This window comes from Thermobia domestica, chromosome 10 (assembly GCF_964235325.1).
Source record: "Thermobia domestica chromosome 10, izTheDome1.hap1.1, whole genome shotgun sequence".
NCBI classification, from domain to species: Eukaryota; Metazoa; Arthropoda; class Insecta; order Zygentoma; family Lepismatidae; genus Thermobia; species Thermobia domestica.
Window position 1 is genome coordinate 91,468,940 of NC_137463.1, and position 14,766 is coordinate 91,483,705.

Below are 14,766 nucleotides of genomic sequence, written 5' to 3' on the forward strand. Positions count from 1 at the left end.
TCGTATGTCCCTACGAAGGATATTTATGGTTATTTTTTTATTTTTTAAGGGGGCTGTAGCCCCATTATCAGTCACTCTTACATCTAAGGAGCATTGGAGCATTAACTCTGTGACATTTGTGATTAATCTGACGCTTACTGGCACTCCGAAAATAAGTTTTGGGATTTTGGTAACACATCACCCACCACCGTTTTACGCTCCTTGCCCCCCAAAAGGGGGGGGCTTTCCAAAATAATGTTTGAGACGGCTTTACTAGCTTTGTGAATGAGTGTTTTTGCATTTCGTAACAAATACAACTCATTTGCCCCAAAATCTTTACGAATAATTATTGGAGAAAACTACTTCCAAAATTTAACATTGAATCTCCCATAAGGAAAATGAAAACTTTTGTGTTTACACTTCTAAAAGGGGGGCTAAACAGCAATGTTCCCTTATTTCCTTTACAAATTCGAAAAATTCAGATATTTCTCAATAAGACTGCCAAATTTTATATTAATAATGTGAAACCTTCATCTTCTCCTAGTGCTGTAGAAAATTACACGAATTATGGAACAGTCTGTATACGTGTGTGTGTGTGTGTAAATTTGTTTCACACTAAGAATACTGCATTTCCTTTAGAGAAATATAAAATTTTAAGTTCGGATTTTTCAAGTTTCGAAATTCGGATCACCCAATTTTCTTCAGATTCATTTTGCTCGTGGTCTGATTTACAAAATATATGAAAATCAGGTTGGTGCAGTCTGCTTCCTTGCATCCTATGTTTCTTACGTTACTGCAGTTGGCAGTTTATTAAATAATGTATCCACAACTCAGACATTAAAGCAGTGTGCGTTGTGTCTTTTTGTTTGATGTATGTTTGTATATCATATGAGATAGTAAACAGTATTTGTTTCCACTTGCTTATATTACATCTTGCATAATATTAATTGATATAGAATTAAAGTTGCATGATAAGACTATGATTTAAGTATGTGTATTCTTGCGATTTGTTATTTATGATAAACAATGCTCTTTTTTGAGAATTAAATCGTCATAGTAATAATTTTTTTTAAAAAAAATACAAAATATCTAACTTTGAGGTTTTAACCAAAAAGAGAACGACTGTTATAATTTGCTAGAATATTTACTTCTATTTTCAAAAATTCGCTATATCTACTAAATGTCTTTTAACATGTGAAGCAGTATGTTTTCGTGTGTAACACGCAGCAAAGAAAAGTAGTTAAGCTAAACAAAATCCAAACTAAAAAAAGAAAAGAAAAACTTTTCTGACTTTCGGACAAGTGATAACGAATTAAAATATTCTGCTTTATTTCCTATATATTTATTTATTTACTTAATTTTGTGTGTTTGGCTTCTACATTTGAAACGAATCTAATGTAAACATGGATATTTTTTTTAATGTTAATTGGAGTCATATGTAACAGGAAAGTTGAAATATGTATAGGAAAATTACGTTTGCACAAGAAAATCAATTTGAACGAACAAATCTTGGAAAAACCTCTATTTCCCCCCTTTGAGAGAGAGAGAGAGAGAGATTTTGTAAGAATATGCACATGCACACTCCACTGATGTTTCATTCACTTGTTCCTAATAACCGCATAATTACTGAAGAAAAAAATCCGAGGACGTGTCGAAATGGGATCGTGTTCTAAATGTTCTTCTACTTAGATTACACTCTCGAATGGTCTTGTAAGGCAAGAGTAGCAATAAACTGTAGCATGTAGGGATATAGATTAAAGCTTAGATTAAAACAAGGTGTTATTTAAAAGATAACATTAGCATCTTGGTTTACGTTAATGGGTATTTCAATGAGAGGAACAATTTTATGTCACGAAAACTATTCTTATATCCACTAATTCCATCCATTTTAAGAAATCTTTTAGGCATAACTTACAGAATGCTCGTGACAAGAGTACATATTGGGGTATAAACCAGATTAATTTAACCAACTGCTCCGGAGTAATATTTCGGGGATAGCCAAGTCTGTTCGAACATGCATCTCAATGACTTAACTGTTCACGGGTATTTTGCTCTAGATGTCTATCACGTTTGACGTTACTTGACCCTCCTTATTTTCCTTATTTTTTGACAAGATGAATGCCAAGGGCCTTTACTCATCTTTATTTATTCTACTCACAAGAAAACCGATTCAAGTGTGACACGAAATTGTGGACGAGTTTATGTGCAATCGAAGTGTTTTTGTGAACAATGAAATCCACTAGAGAGAAAAACGCTCGACTTCAACCGTTCTGAAGATATAAAGAGGTAATGAGAAAGCTGGAGCTCTGGTGTTTTGAGAATTTTTGGCTATGTTGCGAGTGAATATGATTGAAAAATTGCATTTAAACGTTACGAAAGATGCACCAGAGCGAATAAAAGTGATGTTGAATGTTGAGGTGAGTGGCATAACTTTTACCTGGCGCCGGAAAAAGTAGGGGCTATGAGGAATAACAAGTGCCATTGATACGAAGAACAAAATTGTATATTACTTGCAAATATATGATGTCTTTAGTTCGTAGAAAATGAGAAAATGTAATATGAAAATGTATTAATTATATTCCCAAAGGAACAGAGACATTGTTATGTGAACAAAAATACAGTCTTATTCATTGCAAAAGTACTATAGGAAAACGAATCAAATAATATGGAACATAAAGACACATTGTTGCAAACTTAATTTTTTCGATGGATCGTTCTGATTTTCACCCTCGGCTATTATATAGTAAAACGCATTTTTTGGAGCCACTTTTCTTTCCGATCGGTTAATAATTTTACAAGTTATAAATGTTTCATAAGTTCGGACGGCCACCATTTTTTACACTTTTCATCCTATTTGACCTGACGATGTATTTTATCATGACCAAAATCAGTGTTTCATAGTTAATGAAATATTGGAATCATAAACGTTTCCAATTTGCTACATAGACGAGTGTTTCTTGACTCTTACTTAAAAGAGCAGTCTTAGAGTAGTGGCTTGAGCATTTGCTTCGTGAGTTACGGGTCCGCGGGTCGATTCCCTCCGAGAAAATTCAAGAAAATTTTATAATTTAGAATGTTGATATTTTTATGTATAATAACATGAAAAATAGTCAATTTTTCTCGTTCTTACAAGTTAGAGTTGAAACGACTACCTTTACAGGGAAAAGACTAACAACATGACGTCACGGTCTCCAATCTCGATTCCTACTGTCTGAAAACGTCGCGTGTTTCGCAAACAATTCTTAAATACAAAAAGGTCATCCTTAAGGCCTAATATGAGTCATAAATTTGTCTGAAACGTCATTGTCGAATTGTTTCTAAGTTCTTCCATTCTTAATAGAAATAATAATAATATTTTCGTTCTCCATTTTCAACACGTTCGATATATTCGTTCAACAAAAATTGATAAATAGGAACTATTCTTTTTTATATTTGTATGTATATTTTGTTAAAATATCAATATAACGCATACATAATCCAATGTTTTTTACCCAAAGAAAGGGTGTTACTATGTACCGTGATGAAGACAAATCCTACTTTTTTCTGTTAAGGAATCGGAAAGTACGATTTTCATATTGTCCAGTAGCTGACACCTTCTTTTTCTTCCTCTTTTCTTTCCAAAGTATCTTTTATAAAGCAATTCATCATTATAGAGTGCCCAAAAATTCTTTTTTATATTTCTGCAAGGCACACCTTGCTGTATATTATATAAATAGACTATTCCAGAATAAATAATTAGTAGATTAAGAGTACCAGGCCTGGTTAATAATTTACGTAAGTGTATATATATTGTGTGTGTATATAGTCTATGTAAATTTGTACTAATTCTTATTCATATTTCTTTTAGCTTTGTAAATTTCTTGTATGCAATTAGCGAAACTTCTTATAGTTGGATACACTTCTCAGGGGAACGTGAGTCGTTGTAGTTGGAAATAGGAGAAGGAATATTTTTTGCCGAGGTAAACTCATAGTCCCCGCTACCCGCAAGAAGTTCCTGCGGCCGAGTTTTGCCTAACAGCTATAAAAAGAGGTGGAATTTGCAGTTAGGTCATTCTGAAAGGAATCCTCCAGAGTGATGGAGACTTGTTTCGTTCCTTTATGTTTCTCAGAATAAAGGAAACCGTTTCACTAGAAAATATAGGGAATTAATTTCTGACTTAGAAATGTTTGTTTTGTTTTTTCGGTTAGAGGATAGGACTCGCGAATTAAGATATAATTTGAGTTTAATAAATCGGTTTTAAGATGTTTTTGGAATCGCGAAAGAAACTATCGTGAACATTACTGGTATTTGAATATGGGGTTTTTGTATAAGTAAGGCGCGAGGAGAAGTGTGTAGGAAAATTAGAGAATATTTCAGTTAGGATTAAATATTAAATAGTTTTGGATCTCTCGTTTATATAAGAACGAAGAGAGAATTGATTTTAAGTGAACTAAGAGTTGTTCACAGGGTGATAAATGGGTACCCGGTCTATTGATTGATATAAGATTCTTTTTCAGGATCTTAATACTTATTTTGAAGCGGAGTCTTGAAATATAGACGAAGCTGATAGAGTTTCCTACCACTTGATTTACCCTCGGATCCAGGTTACGGGTCCAAAAATACCTTTACCTAACCATATTCAAACCTAAGTTATTAGCTAGTTTTTCCCAGTAAAGCAGTTCACATAAGAATGTTGCTTTACGCTTAGGGCAACTAGGTGAAGCATACTATGAATAATTAGTATAGCTGATAGAAAGAATTAAGGAGTAGATTTGTCAGCTTGGAAGAGAACGCGAGGCAAATTACTCCGCAGTCCAATCCCTTATTAGTGATAACATTATATATTCTAGAGCATTTTCATTTAAGGAATTAGGTAGGAATTTTTCTTGAGTGGGAGCAATTTAGAGAAAAGTAGACAACTTACTATTATTATTGAACCAAATCCAACTTTCTTAATAATTATCTAATAAATGGTTAATTATATAAAGAAAGGCTATGTTTTTCTAATTCCTAAAAAATCGTTCCCGGGAAGGGAAATCTCTAAAGTAGTCTTACCCTAGACGAGACTAATTAGATTATAATCGAGCTAATTTGAATGCAACCTCGCTTTCTCGATAAGTTAAAGGAAAAAGAGAAAGGAGGACAACCAGGTTAAGGGTTGATAAAAATCTTCTTCTTAGTATTAATTTTAATTTATCCTTAATTATCCTATATTATGTAAATAGGAGGAAGGAAAATTAGGGAGAGTAAGAAGGAGGGTTGCATTTCTTAACTTCAGTATGCTTATTTGCATTGAAATAGGACGTAATATTGAATTCTCAAATATTAAATAATAATAATAATAATAATAATAATAATAATAATAATAATAATAATAATAATAATAATAATAATAATAATAATAATAATAATAATAATGTAGAAGCCAAATTCCATATGAGGACACATTGTATTAAAATCTGTAAAATCGTCCCTAGTTAGGCAAAAGTTACAAAATAGTGTGGATTGGAGAGAAGTGTCAGGACCATCAGGACATACCCTCTGCATATGTCCCTACAACTTGCTAAATGTTAAAACGGAAAGTTTCCAGGCAAATTTCATGTAGAAAGTAGGGATACTGAACTCACAAGAGCCGTAAGATAATTTGTTTTTAAGTAATGGTTATACCGGCAAAACTACAGAAGACGTCGATGATGAGAATGAAAGAAATATTGGAATAAAGAAAGAGGAAGGAAGCGGAACCCGGAGAAAACCTATACACAGTATTTGTTCAGAATAATGCCCACTAGGCAGGAGCTGGTTGGAACAGGGTGAACCATTAAATTAACAACACTTCAGTAATAATAATAATAATAATAATAATAATAATAATAATAATAATAATAATAATAATAATAATAATAATAATAATAATAATAATAATAATAATAATAATAATGGAATTAAAAGTTTTAAAGTTGCCATAAAATTTGGCAAAACTTACTTAAACGTAGGGATTTCGGGGAAGGGGTTCCGTACCATCAAGAGAAACCTCTGCAACTACCCAAATTTAAACGAAAACTTTCCACTAAAGTTTCATGTAGAAAGTATTCTACTGTACGTTTTAATTAAAATAACTGTAATAAAAATAGCTGAATATTACTGAACAGTAAGGTGTATAATAAGCTAACTTGTAGAATATGTAGATGTAATTATAAAAGCTTTGCTATAAATATATATATATATATATATATATATATATATATATATATATATATATATATATATATATATATATATATATATATATATATATATATATATATATATATATATATACAGACGATAATTCAGTGAGTTCTGAAATACGAAGTAACAAAATAACGTACATGATTCAGTCTACAAGGCAATTGTTAGTTAACGAGTGGCATACACTATTTCGAGAATCAAGATAAGACGAGAAATGTTTACGATACTTTTCGCCTCGTCTCGATTCTGATCTCCAAAGAGAGACGATAATTTGAGTTACCCTTGTCCCGAGTCGAATGTAAAATGTTAAGCCTCATCCGATCTTGTTTGGTTTGTTTTAGAATCAAGATGAGAAATTCCTCTTTTCATGGGCAACATTAAACAAAATCAAAATATTTTTTGCTTAATGTCACGTTTCTGCTTGTAATCCCCATGCCGTAAGCGTCGGTGGATCACCGATGGGCAACCAGCGACATCTCGCTAAATATTGGCGGTCCCGCAACGACAATCCGCGGTGGCCCCACTTCCGTTTTGTAAATTATACCATCAGCTGGCCACCTTTGGCAGAGACGCGGCGAAACGCCAATAAGCCACAAAATTACTCTTCCAAAATATCTTAAAACGCTTATATGCATAATTTGTTTACATTATAGTGAGTCTAGAAACGCTAAAAATAAGAGAAAAAAGAAGTACCCCATGGTGAACTCGAACCATCAGCCTTTTGATTACTAGACTTGTGTCTTCCGACTTAGTCACGGAGCCAACAAGAAGTAACGTCGCTTGTAGAGGGATAAATGTTGAGATCTTTTTACTTTGGCTAATCAGAATGCTCCTTTAACCGCGTATATTCGACGATAACCGTTTGGGATGAGATAAAGTCCGCTCACCATATAATTTTATAACAAAATGACGCGCATCTCTTTATTTTATTTCCTGGTTCTCCCATATTCACTTTTAAATGATCGGCGAAAGTTGCCGTCTAAATTCATACAATTAGAAGCACTCATCTCAAGATTTTTCACTTCATGATGTAGAGGCAGGTGTTATTCTTGAGCCCTGGAGCTCACTTTAGGAACAATTCGTCAGGTAATAATAATATATAATATTAACTGCATGCACATGACTGTCAATATTTCGTGTTGGTTCCTTTTCGATTCTCCGCGATTAATCGAAGGAGTACAGACCAAAATGAAGTCCTCGCTGCTACGCGGTGGTAACTTCAACACCCTGACTCGTGATATCTCTTTCGTGATATCTCGCTATATCGACGATCGACATTTACCGGCAAGTGGGCCACTAGGTGTTGGTGACGTTAACGGCATGGGGATGGTATGACCTGAGTGATAATATGTTTCTAATTTTTAATCTTCTACGAAATAATAATTATTATTACTACTACTATTATTATTCCTGAAGATTTGATACTTGAAGTATTGAAACATCCGAGTATTCAAATATCTGAATATAATAAAACATGTGTCATCGCCAATCAATTGCCATCAAAATTCCTAAAGAAAAAAATGCCCGACATGGATTCGATCCAAGAACCTCCAGATTACAGGCCAAGCGCCTTGACAGCTGAACCACGATCACTACGCTGTAAATTATTCGCCTTTATTCTGGTTACGTTAGGTTTCATTGCCTCCGCTTGCAAAGTTGTATCTTATTTTTTCTTCGTTTCAAAACGTCTTTCGTGTTTCTTTTATGGCAATATAAGTGAATAATCTTCGGCAAGGTTTATATTAATAACTTGAGTTGTTCTTAAACCTTTGGTTCACAAATTTGTTTCTTCTCCACACGAAACTACAGATATGACAGATTTAATTCTCATTCTCTGCATTTGTTTCAAAGCAGTCGCCATTACCTGGTCAAAGACTTATATCCGCTACGATACATAGGCACCTCGTGTAGTACGAGGAATGTCAAGCCGATACTCAATTTCATGCCATATGTCGCGGAACATGTCTTATGAGAGAGTTTATGACAACTCTTATGCACTGTTTCAAGTCCCGTAAGTTATTTTCTCTTGTACCATATACTGTCTTTGATGCACCACCCTCACAAGAATAGTGGGGTAATATAGGGAGAACGTGGAGGCCAAGGAATTGGACCGCCACGGCCAATCCGAAGACTTGGGTGTGTTTCACCCAAAAACTGTCGGTCTGCATGGCTCCAGTGGGGTTGGGCACCATCCTGTTAAAATATTTATGTTGGCTGCATGTCTGTTATCTGTGAGACGGCAAACTTTTCCAACATATCCAAGTAATTGTTACCAGTGACAGTCTCCTCGTGGAAGGAAAACGGCCAAACAATTCGATTTTCCATCACACCACACTACACATTCACTTCCGGACTGTTACGCACGTGTTCTATGAATGTATGGGGATTTTCTGAACCCCAAATACGCACATTGTGGCGATTCACTTTACCTGAAACATGAAAGGTAGGCTAATCTGTAAACATCAAACGCTCTCGCTTTGGTCGCTTATTAAGCTTTAGTTCTTGTACAAGTTGTATCTTGTATGCATACAAGCGCAGTCGATGGTGAAGCACTTTGTGAACTGTCGAACGTTTCATACTATGTACTATAGTTGCTTGTCTGACTGACATCTGTGGACTTCTTTCGAATGACCTTCACACATATTCTACAACCTGCTTCGCATGTATTCTAAGTTTACCACCACCGCAACGTGTCCTTTGATAACATTGGCGGTCCCCAAAAGCTGATCTCACCATTTCTTTATAGTCTTGAATCCTTTTGTACACACGATGAAAGTTTCGTTGTACTTGAATAACTGATTTTGTTTCAGCATACCACCACATCACCTGTGCACTCTCTTTTACAGTCTCCATATTCAAACAATCGATTTTGCAGCACCATTAGGGCTATTGCGCGCACTAAAATATTACCACATAAACTTTGTGAGTTGCTGCATCTGCTCCTTCACGAATCAGAGCTGTGCAATCTGAAATTAAACAAGTATAGACTTTCAAGACGTATGAATCCCATTGTGGACATGCTGTATTTTTAAAGCAAGGTTTTACTTTTAAACGTGTAATTACTTTTAACTTTATATTTCAAGTATTGTGAAGTAACCTCAGTATCTTAGAATATTGGGTTCTCTTTTTCTTCTGGAAGAATTTCTTGGAAATCCAGCAAGGAGCCAAGGAAATATTGATAGGACCGGGACCCTCGGCACCCTGGGATCAACACCTGTAGTTGACAGACGTCCTGTATGTACAGAATTGTACTGCACTTTACAATCTAGTTATCCTGTATGAAGGTTGAACATGAGATAGAAGAAGCTTCATTCCCCACACTCCTCAGCGATTCTTTGCTTCCTTTTTTCCTTTTCAGTGTAAGTTGAAATACTTTTAGCATTGGATAACAGAAGAACTATAATTTCATGTGTGATATCAATCTCTAACGCTTTTGTTATGCTAGCAGAAGTACCTGCTATTCGCACTTCTTGGCAATACAACCTGCGACAGAGCAGAGTAATTTGGGTCGTCTAACTTAGGGCTTCTGAGATACTCCATACTTTCTGATCCGCCAGAAAGTGACCCCTTATCTCCCTGAGTCGAAAATCAAAAAGAGTCTTCGTACGCGATGTAGCTCTAGGTGACTCCTTTATATGCGAAAATCTGATGACAGACACATACACACGTTCTTTTATACATTACTAACAAGGAGACTTACGGGAGTGTCACTCACCGATTTGATTGAAACTTTGAATATTTTTAGAACATCGAAAAATAATCGACCCGTATTTTTTTTATTTGTTTCGGCAATGGTGAAGATTTAAAGGTAGAAACCACCCTTTGAACGTTAGGGGTGGTCATCAAGCATAGACAGAAAACAACGATTAAATATATTAAAAACCATACTGCCAGGGGCGTTTTAGCACAGATGATTCAGAATCTGACATCAAAATTACAAAATTCAAAATGGCGGATCCAATATAGTGATTACAATTGCAAAATGTCTTCCGGTTTGAAATTCTCTGCACTTAGTCAAGAACAATTATAGCTGACAGGAGTTACTACGAGAAGGTTGCAGACCGATTTGAAATCTCTTTCTATTGATTTGAAACTTCTTTATTTTAACGGAATGCTTGATTAAATTGAGTCTCAACACTTCTTCCTATTCGAGGTGCTTATGTATAGTAAGTCCCCTCGCCTCTCACTATATCAGAACGTCACATATCCACAATTGTTATAATTATGAATTTATTGAGAAAACTCTTCACAGTAATGATATTTCGTAAAAGAAAGTTGGCATAAGCATTGGAAAACGCTTTACAGTAATGATAGTTCGTAAAAATAATAATAATAATAATAATAAAAAAAATGGCATAAGGATGCATAAACATCGTTTACACCAAGCTCATCTTATTACAGCAACAACTGTGACAAATCGCAAACTTCGACACAATCTTTTTCCAAATAACTGTTTTCGTATCGCATATATCTAGTAAGATTTACAAATCTGAGAGAAGAAAACTGATTATGAATCAGTGATTTGGATCAAAAGTATATTACTACGGAGTTGTAAATTTATGTTATAGTTGTAGAGAACAATATCAGTAAAATGTCTCAAGAAGTTTCTCCATGGCCTAAAGACAAACACATCAAGAGGATGAATCCTGCCAGTTGTTAGTACTGAATGGGTTCTACTTTGAGATACTCTTTTGTTCGTAAAATAGGTTGAAAAGTTGATGAATTATGACCACTCTACGAATCTAATAACAAAATAGACTTTGCATTAGACGCTGGGAGAAAAACCTCTTGAAAACATGATAACACGAGACCTGATGTTAATTTTCCAGAATTTGATGGTTTCACAAGGACATTTTCAGATTAAAAGAGGTTGTTTTGGACTATAGGGCCAAATGTTCCATTCTTTTCCTGCAAAATAATTAATAACGGCGATAACAGAACATCATTTTCAGAAATTAAAGGTTGTATGGTGTAGCTGTGAATCATAGATTTATTGACTATGTCACACTTTCTACTGTTTGTGTCTCTGTAAACGCTATAGTGAGAGATACAGAGACTCACTTTAATCAAGCATCCCATTAAAATAAGTACAGAAAGGGGCTTCAAATTGGTTTGCAACCTCCTTGCAGTAATCTCCGCCAACTATAATTGTTCTTGGCTAACTGTAGAGAATTTCAAACCAGAAGACATTTTGTAATTACAACCACTATATTGCATCCCCCATTTTGAACTTTGTAATTTTGATGTCAGATTCTGAATGAGCTGCCCTAAAACCCCATGGCAGTATGCTTTCTTCTAAATTAAATGATTGTTTTTGGTGTATGCTTAGAGACCACAACTGACGTTCAAAGGGTAGTTTACGCCCTTAATCTTCACCATTGCCGAAACAAAAAAAAAATATACGTGTCGATTATTTTTCGATGTTCTACAAGTGTGCAAAGTTCCATTCAAATCAATGAGTGACACTTCCGTAAATCTCCTTGTAAGATGGCTATAGTACTGGCAAATTTAATATATTTTTAAATGCCAAAATAACTCTTTAATACGTCTACGAATATTTCAATAAAAGGTTCCATTGTCTATTTGATGTAACTTGTTAAAAAATATTTTATAAGTACACGATGAACCCCAACAACGTCTACACTAACTTATGTGAGATTGATATTAAGAACTAAAATGTCTGTACTAATCTTTAGACTAAATGTTGAAGCTTTCCGGGTTCGATCCCCGCCTCCGCCAAGTGAACTTTGTGGTGGACAAACACCGTGTGCGTGGGTTTTCTCGGGGTTCTCCCGTTTCCTCCCACTTTCTTCATTCCACCATTTCATTCATTCTTCATAATCACCGTCTCCTTTAGCCTAACCAGCATAACCGTGGGACGTAAAACTCAAAGATTTCATTTCATTTTCATTTTTTTTAAATGTTGAAGGTGATCTTTATCAAAAGTTAAACACTTGTGTGCATAGTTTAAAAAATCCAAGTATCTTGCGTCAATTCCGCCAGGGGTAATGCATCTGATGCACATGTTGATATTCTCCTTACGTTCATCGATTGTTGATAATTTCTTTGATATACTCATTTCCTCAACATTTCTCTCAAACAAAAGTCACATGTAGAAAAGTCTGGTAACTGCGAAGGCCATGTGCTTCGTTTCAAGTAGTTTATAAACACGAGCAAGTAATCTCTCACATATGTAACAAGTTGGCTTATCCTGATTGATATAGCAGTACTGAAGTTGGGACAAGACATGTGCTAACTAACAAGAGTCACTTCTGGTCTGGGGAAGAATAACTAGACTATGACCGTTAATAAAATTATATTCAGAGACATAGGAAAAAATCTCCTCCCCTAGACCGGAACTAATCCTAGCACTTCCTCATCGACACTAATATTTTTTCTGTATATATACATTGGGAAAAATGGAAAGACGTGATGATAACTGATGAGAGGGAGAATCTTTTAAAACATATGGCACCATCAGCCGCCATCCTGAAATGGTGGGAACTTTTTTAAATGGGAACTCTAACATGTGATACATCAAATACGACTGAAAGTTTTCCAGGAATCCAGTGGTGAAATATTTTCGTTTCTATGACCAATCGTTGCAAAGTTTTAATCGATTTTCTTATGTTTCAAGCGGCGTAACACGGAATGACACTAACAAGGGATGAGCGAATATAGATCTTGTTGATCTTAAGAGAGTGCAGCAGCAGACAGATTGCAGACGATTTCAACGCTCGTCACCCAGAACAGAAGCCCATTTCTCATAGTGCAGTGTGGAAAGTTATAGTGAAATTTAAGGAAATTGGGGTCGGTGGAAAAGAAGCCAAAATCAGGCAAGCCTCGCACAGTGACAGACGAAGCAACATCCATTGCTGTGTTTGCATCATTCGCGAGAAGTCCCACCTGCAGTACCGGTCGCCTGGTCCAAGAATGTGGCGTATCCTGTACGTCCATACTGCGAATCGTATCTGTGCATAAGTGGCACCCATACAAGAAACAGCTATTCCAACATCTAACCGAGGATGATCCATTCCGCAGAGTCGAATTCTGTGTGTAGGTCGCAAGACAAATCAGACAGTATCCCTGATTCGCACATGACGTGCTGTTACGTGAACAAGAAAAATAACCGATATTCGTATGACAACAATCCACACTCTTACGACGATTCTCGAGTCGTTGGCTTGGACAAAGTAATGGGATGGTGCGGTGTATAGGGTAACTGTGTGGTGGGCCTATTCTTCATCGAGGGCAATTTAAATGCAATTACCTACCGTAACATGCTTGAAGAGGAGATCCTGCCGTTCGTCGTATAAGAGGATGGCTCGATGAGCAATTTCCACTGAGATGGATAGGCCGGCGGAGACCTGTGGAATGGCCACCGCATCCTCACTCCGTTGGATTATTTTTTCTGTGGGACCACGTTGTGTATGCTACCAAGTTCAGAGACATTAACCACCTTCAACGCAGGATAATTAACGTGTCAGTCAGCGTTCCTGAGGACATGCTGGGCAAGGTAGTGGATAGCTGGCAGGAGCGGAAACATTTAAAGATTGTTCAGGAGGGACGGCACATTGAACAATTGCTGTAACATTGGTCAGTGGGCCACACATTGCCCTCAACGTTATCTCCAGGTAAGTCAGAAAATCGGTTAAACCTTTGCAACGATTGGTCGTTGAACCAAACTGGATTCCTGGAAAAATGTCAGTCCTATTTGATGTATCACACGGTAGGGTTCCCATTTAAAAAAGTTCCCCTTCCCATTTCAAGATGGCGGCCGATGGTGCCATATGTCTCAAAAATTTTCCCCCTCGTCACTTATCATCACTTTTTTCTTTTTCCCAATTCTGAATGGTTTGAATTTTATTATATATATATATATATATATATATATATATATATATATATATATATATATATATATATATATATATATATATATATGGCGCTGTCGTCAGTAGGCGCTGGGGCAGTATGAGTAGGAAATGTTGTACGGAATAATTTTTGTGATTCCTTCAAAGAATAATTTCTTATGTACGACTCTACAATAGTCACTCCTTCTGATATCGAATACATCACTAACGCAAGCACAACATACCTTACCATCTTCACCTTAGACAACTGATAGTCGCAACAGGGAAGGAAGTTATGATCACGTGATTCCCCCATGCTGTAAACATCGCCACACTTAGCGGTCCACTTGCCGTCGATCCGGTAAATGTCGGTGGTCGTAATAGCGACGCGTCGAAGGACTGCCGCTGGTGTGCCACTGGCGACAGGGTTTCGTGGAGTCGAAATAGATACACTATGTGGTCAAAAGTATCCAGATACCCCCAAAAACATACGTTTTTCGTATTTGGTGCATTGTGCTGCTGCCATCTACTGCCAGGTATTCATTATCAGCGACCTCAGTAGTCATTAGACATCGTTAGAAAGCAGAATGGGGCACTCCGCGGAACTCACGGACTTTGAATGTGATCTGGTGATTGGGTGTCACTTGTGTCAGAAATCTGTACGCGAGATTTCCACACTCCTAAACATCCCTAGGTCCATTGTGTCTGATGTGATAGTGAAGTGGA